A 7,500-nucleotide genomic window follows, 5' to 3' on the forward strand; every position below is an offset into this window, starting at 1 on the left:
CATCTATATATATACATACATCTATATATATACATACATCTATATATATATACATACATCTATATATATAAATACATCTATATATATATACATACATCTAATTTCGTTTTTTATATTCCAAGACAGTAAATAAAATGAAAGAAAAATAAACTCTGATAAACAATGAAATATAAATATAAATTCCCAGTATCACAGAAAACAAAGAAAATTTCTTATAAAACAATTTTTAGTTTACACACAGGTACTGTGTGTAAATCTTCAATGCCAAAGGCCAAACAAAGAATTTTTTTTTAAATGGTTGAAATGGTTACTGGTTTGATGGTTAACATATATATTTTATTTCTCTGACAAACCACATAACATACATGTTCTCATTGAAAACAGAAATGTGCATGCACGTATGTGTTTGTGTATGAGTGTTTGTATATATTGTTTTTGTATATGTGTGCATAAAATTTTCTAGTAAGGAAAACTAGGTCACCTAGGTAACAGAAGTTTATTTCCTGTACATTCTCAGTGCTCGTTGTACCTGCACATCTGCCACATACAAAAACTACTTTCTCTGTTAACCTTCCCGTGATACCATTGCACCTCATATGTTCATATCTTGCACTGGGTACACTATACTTTTTTTTATATACTTTTATACTACCTATACTTTTTTTTTATATACCAAGCAGGCCAATTTCCCTTGAAGAGATTAGTATTTCGTCTGCTTTCCTACTTACTAGTGCTTTGATCTTAGCTGAATTAACTCTAAAGCCCTTTGATTGTAATCCTTGCTTCTACACCTGAAATTTCTTCTCTAATTCTAGTTGAGATTCAGCTATAAGAACAATGTCATCAGCATTGAGGAGCTCCAAAACCAATGAGTTTTAAATTCATCTACTATGGTCTGGAGGACTATGATAAATCAAGAATCAGTTCACCAAGAACCAATTGTTAATGAACTTGTACCTGCACACTAAATTCACTGCTATACTCATTGCCAATTTTCACCTTACTACAGCATCCATGTACATGGCTTGTATGGCCCTAACTTACACCTGGCTTCTGCACTGACCACCAGATGAGGGAACAAGGGACCTACTAAAAGATTTCTCCATGTTGACAAAAGCTAAAATACAGAGGTTTATTATTATTTTATTTTATTTTTTTGTTTTTTTTGCTTCAGAAATTGTAGTTATTAGAATAAGAAATGGCTGGGTAAGGTTCAGAAAACTAATACATTTACTACTAACAAAGGGCCTCTCCCTCAGAGTGAAAGGCAGATTGTATGCTGTCTGTGTACAGAATGCTATTCTACATGGCAGCAAAATATGGTTGTGACTCCAGAGGATATGTGGGAGAGAGAGAGCTGTGTAAACTAACAAACCAAAAATGATTTTGACAAGACAAGCTTGACAAGTAATTAATTATAATTAGAAGTCATCTAAAAATCCAAAATATGAAAAAAGAAATGCTATAAAATATATAAACTCGCCAGCATACGATAATGGCCATATATTGGTAATAATGTTCATAGCTAATAAAACAATTGTGATTTTAGGTTTTTAATTGGTTATAACTATATATGACCTTAGTTTTAAGAAATAAAAAACTTCAGTTAAAAATTGACTGTCCAATTTAATCTGAACATTAGAACCACCATATATCATCACTATCATCATCATTTAACATCTATTTTCCATGCTGGCATGAGCTAAATGGTTTTACAGTATAAAGCTCCAGTGTTAGCTTTAGCATCGCTTCTACAGCTGAATGCCCTTCCTAATGTCCATCACTTTACAGAGTGTACTGGGTGTGTTTTTTTTTCTTTTTCATGCCACCAGCCCTACTGAAGTTACCAAGTAACTTGCAAAGCAGAAAAAGAACAAGGAAAAAGTAAAAGGAAAAAGCTCCTGCTACAAAGTGTGCGTGTGCATGGAGGAGTATTTAAGATAGGGAGATGGCTTTATGCCAAATGTTAAAAGACCAAAGTATGAGAGAGAAACAAGCATAACTGTTCTGCTATAGAAAAGATACACAGCTACCACACTATATAGGGGTGGGTAGAAGTAGTTGGGAAGAAGATAAAAATGGTAGTGATGGAGTGCTAGAGCAAGCTCTAAAGGTACAAGAAGGTAAGCATAAGAGAAGATACAGACAGCTGATCAGGGGAGGGAGGAGAGAACAAGGATTTCCATAAGAGTGCTAGGAGAGAGTAATAGGTGGTTAGAAAGAGGGGTAGAGGTGAATTTAGTGATTGATGAACAAGAGTGGAGATACAGTTGATGGGAAATATCAGTATGGAGAATGAGTAGGATGAGATGGATAGAAATGGCTCAGGAAGGTAGGGGACAATGTGCAAGGTAAAGGAGTGGGGAGAAAGAAGATGTATGGGTACTTGGGGGTGATTATTGTGAGTGATGTGTGATGGAGGATAAGAGCCAAGAATGAAAGTGGATATGTGAAGTGCTATATGGAGCATGGCAGAGGAGAGAGGTAACTGAAGGCACAGAAAGGAGGAGATGATCAGTGAAAATAGATTGGGAAGAGGATTAAGGAATGGAAGTGGCTCCAAGAGGAAAGATGTAACTGGTAGTGCAAAGAAAGAAGGAGTAGTATATGCTGATTCTGCCCTCAAATAACTTCAGCCACCTAGTAATGCCATAGATAGAAGAGTGATAGAGAGCAAGTGCGAAGGACATGAAATGTGGGGAATGCTTGACGAGCAGGATAGGTAGAATAAGGCCATCAAAATCTTTTGTGGCTTCCTTTTGAAGCCTCACTCTAATCTTCTTCATATACATGATTGGTGATACAGTGTTTGTTATTATTAAGTACCTTGGGCTAGCTGTCTTTGATTAAGCTTTATGTGGCAAAGAGATAAACAAACACTTGGCATTAACCAAAGGATTCAGAAGGCTAGAAATCCAAATAAAAGGCATCAACTGTGTTAGTTTGTTAAAACTCAGTATTTGGTCATCATTTAATTTTTAGCCATCATGTTTTTATTGTGTAACATGTCCTAAAATTTCAATTTTAAATAGCATAATCCTCATATAAAAGAAAGTAGAGATTTTGCTGTTGATTATTTGGTTACCACACTGAGCAGCTCAAATGACTACACAGAAATGCTTCTGAATTGGGACTTCTTTTTTAACAACAGTACACCAACAAGTGACACAACAAGCACTAAAAGATGGCAGATTATCACAAGTGCTGACATTATCATTGTAGTAATTAATAATGATTCAAGTTTGCAGTTCTTACCTTTATTTTCATGTCAAAAATGTTTTATTTTATTTACGTTGCCAATATTCTAGGTGAGAACACCACTACTCATATTTCTCAGCTTTCATGCATATTTAAGAAAGCATTGTTATAGATATCATTACCTTAACATGAAACAATGAATACTAATGAAAGCCATAAATTTTTGTCAAACAGATCTTTATCACCAGCCTCTCAGAAGACCTACTACCCATTATTCAGTCAGGTAAGCAGAGACAATTAGAATTAACTACCTTGCCAATGAATACAATAAAGTACTTACAATGAAAGATATACTTGTACCCCCATGAGCTGGTAACCCAATACACTATCCACTCAGCCATTTTCCCTATACATACAATACCTATTTATAGATCTAAAAACTGCCTCCTTCCCCACATACACAGAGGATATGTGCACTATAGTTTAATATATGCATTTACAAAGAAATTTTTTGCGGGGGAGGGGGTCTCTCTCTCTCTCTCTCTCTCTCTCTCTCCATTTTATCTACTGGGATATGAACATGAAATTATTGTATGATTTGTTTGAATATTCTCACTTGCACATAAATAAAGAAGAATACATACCATTTCTGCTGATATCAAGTTCCATAAGATTAACGAAATTAGAAACATCTGGAGGTAACCTCCCAATTTCATTGTCACTTAAACTTAATTTCCGAAGCTGTAACAATCTAAAAAAACCCTGCAATGAGAGAAAAAAAGATAAAAAATATTTTTTAAAAAGATAACATTAGTAAGATATACAAAAGTAATGTTAATGAAGAACAGTTAGTTATAGGATTTCATAGGCTGAAAGAAAAAATAAAGATACATTTTGTTTAATAATTATTAATAATAAAATATTACATGGCAGAATGTATAATATGGTCCCCTAAAAACAGATTAAACTTTTGATATCTCCAAAGTATATGACCTATAGGACACTACCAAACATTTAATTGCTTCAAGAGGGAGTCAGAGTTGATATGAGATACTAAAAATTACTGAGTACATTTAACCCTTTAGCATTTAAACTGGTCATATCCAGCCCAAATAGTCTGCCTGTTTTATGTTCAACCTGACCAGATTCAACCTCTTACACCTATCCTTGTCTTTCTAAAAATAAACAATAACATCATCACAATCTTGACGGTATAAGATAATGCATGGTTAATTTAAAACAATGTGAATAAATAAGCATTACATTTGACAAAGTAATCTGAGGGTTAAAGAGTTAAAAGAATGTTTCAAAAATGCTCATTATAACCTCTTCCATATTTTGTGTATTCAGGGAGATAAAGAGAGGCTAAAACCAACAACTTGATAGAAGAGTGTTTTCATTTTTAATTGGATTCTCTTTACATTGTATCTGTTATAATCACCAATGTTAGCTTCATTCAGTCTTCTTACAAATCAGATAAGAAATAATATTAAAAAAAAAGTGAAGCTCATATTACCTGATTACTATCATTAATTATATGTTATGATTACAGTGTAGTAAGATCTTGGGATATTTCAAAATTTTTAATTATTTCCAATGTATCATTCCTATTTTAAGAAAGTATTATATTATTTATAAGAAATTTGACTGCTACTTCCAGCAAATCAAATGACTAAGCAAGGGTGCAATTTGAAGCTGCAAGCTAACAGAATTTCTAAAAATCCTTTTCAGAAAAAAATGGTTTTAGCCTGAAATCAAAAACAGTAATTTAATTTGCACACCTGTGAACTTGTGAAATTTAAGTGTATCATTTTTCTCTCTCAGTACATATCAATGTACTGCACTTTCATGGACCTATGAAATTATTTCTAATGGAATTTACTTAAATATAAGGTTCTAAATAAAATAATCTAGAACATCCACTACCTTTCAATACTTTCCTCAACACTACCTATCTCTAAAGTACCGTATTTACATGTGTAACAGCATGATCATACTTCCTGGTCTTCCAAAACCATGATGCACATTATACATGTCCTTGAGCAACAGGTACAAAAACCAAAATTTTAGTACAGTGAGTATAGTGTATTGCAACAGTTCTGAATATAAAGTCTTTTTTCTTCTGCTGACTACAGATTTCTTTTAGATACTAACAGTAGTAAGAATTTTTGTAAGAAGTTCTTTGTAACATTTCTTTATAATTGTGCATGGATGAAACACCCAGTTTAACAACATCGGTTTATCTACCAAAATTCTAATTTACCAGTACAACTGAAACTATCAGATGTTGACACTGAGCATGGATTGCATTCAGTATGGGATGTGAAACTACAATGCTATGCTGCAAGCACTCCTTTTATCCTTTCAACTGTCATTTATTAGTCATGCCAACGTGCATTGAGAGAAGGCAATGGTTTTGAATCATCACTCAAGGTTACAGTAGAACTAAATAAAGGATAATGAAGATGAAAATTATAGTTTTCATGCTGCCATGACTTTCTACCAGTGACAGTGTTAGTAACCATATTTGTGCATTTTAAGATGTATGGTTCAATACAAAAATACAGAAATCACTGCATGTGCTTATTTTTCTTTACAATTTATGTGTCACTTTTGTATACAGGTAATCACAGTATTATCTCCAGTTTGAATGCTTTGAGGCATCATTACTCTTATACAGTTGGAGAAAAGCTTTAAATATTAAAGAAAACAGGAAATCACGAAGTAATCAGGCAATTTAGAATTAGTGGATCCTTTGTTTGTAATATAAACAAAAGGCAAAAATTAATCATTGCCTGGAGAAATTAAGACTATTCAGGAGGAAAAAACTGTAATTTTCTTGAGTTGGAAGCAGAACTGAAAACATATTTTTATAAATTTGAGAGAAAGTGATTGTGCTGCTCCAAGTGGCATGATGTGTATTTGAGCTTTAAAACAGTAACAATTAATTCCTAATTCTCATATCAAGGAAAGCACTAAGACATTTTGTGAATAGCCATTTAATTTGTGTATGTAATAGAACAACTGGCCTCAGTGTATGCAATAATTAATCACAACTTATTCAGTTTCAATGACTTGTATTATAATATTCTAACTTATAATATTCTGAGGCACAGGCATGGCTGTGTGGTAAGAAGCTTGCTTCCCAAGCACATGGTTCAGTGTTCAGTCCCACTGTGCAGTACCTTGGGCAAGTGTCTTCTACTATAGCCTCAGGCTGACCAAAGCCATGTGAGTGGATATGGTAGACGGAAACTGAAAGAAGCCTGTCATATATATATATATATATATATATGTATGTATATATTTGTGTGTTTGTCCCCCCCACTATCACTTGACAACAGATGCTGATGTGTTTACGTCCCCATAACTTAGTGGTTCGGCAAAAGAGACTAATAGAAAAAGTACCACGCTTACAAAGAATAAGTCCAGGGATCGAATTCTTCAACTAACAGGTGATGCTCCAGCATGGCCACAGTCAAAATGACTGAAACAAGTAAAAAGAATATAAGAATACATAGCTAATCACAACCATAAATTGCTTCAGGCAAAATCAAGATGCCTGGCTATGTGATTATGTAGTTCACTTTCTTACCACATGGTCTTGAGTTCTCTCTCACTGTGCAACATCTTGGACAAGAGTCTTCCACCAAATTTTAATCCAACAACAAATCTGATTACACCTCAAATGATACTGTTGCTACCACAGAGTACCAAGCACAGCACACCAGTACACACATACTCACACACCAGTCCTAGATGTGCACACACCAGATGTACACACATGCACAAATACCAGAGTTATGCATATACACACACACTAAATGTAAATATATACACACCCAATTATACAGGTATACAGGCACATACATACATCAGATACTGTCATACACACCTACATAGACCCATATACATACCAGATGAGCTGATACCATCAACTCACATACATACAAACACACATATACAGATACACACTTAGACACCTATACAATAGGTACACCCACACATACATGCACACCAGAAAACTGGTGTTGCAAGTAACTCTCATTCCATTTCCCAGACAGAGAGGTGGCACTAAAATACAGTCCAAGCATGCAGTCCTAGAAATAGAGATTGGGATATGCACCTGATGTCGCTACCATATCAATATCAATACCAACACTGTGTGACATGCCTTGACAAATAACAGCCCAATCTTTAGTAGCCATCTTGAACTTGTTCCATTCTATTAACTATGCTTCATGAGATAGGTTTATTTAATGAGCCCATGAAACTAATATGCATGGAGCCAAATCAAACTAT

This window comes from Octopus bimaculoides, chromosome 3 (assembly GCF_001194135.2).
Source record: "Octopus bimaculoides isolate UCB-OBI-ISO-001 chromosome 3, ASM119413v2, whole genome shotgun sequence".
In the NCBI taxonomy this organism is placed as follows: domain Eukaryota; kingdom Metazoa; phylum Mollusca; class Cephalopoda; order Octopoda; family Octopodidae; genus Octopus; species Octopus bimaculoides.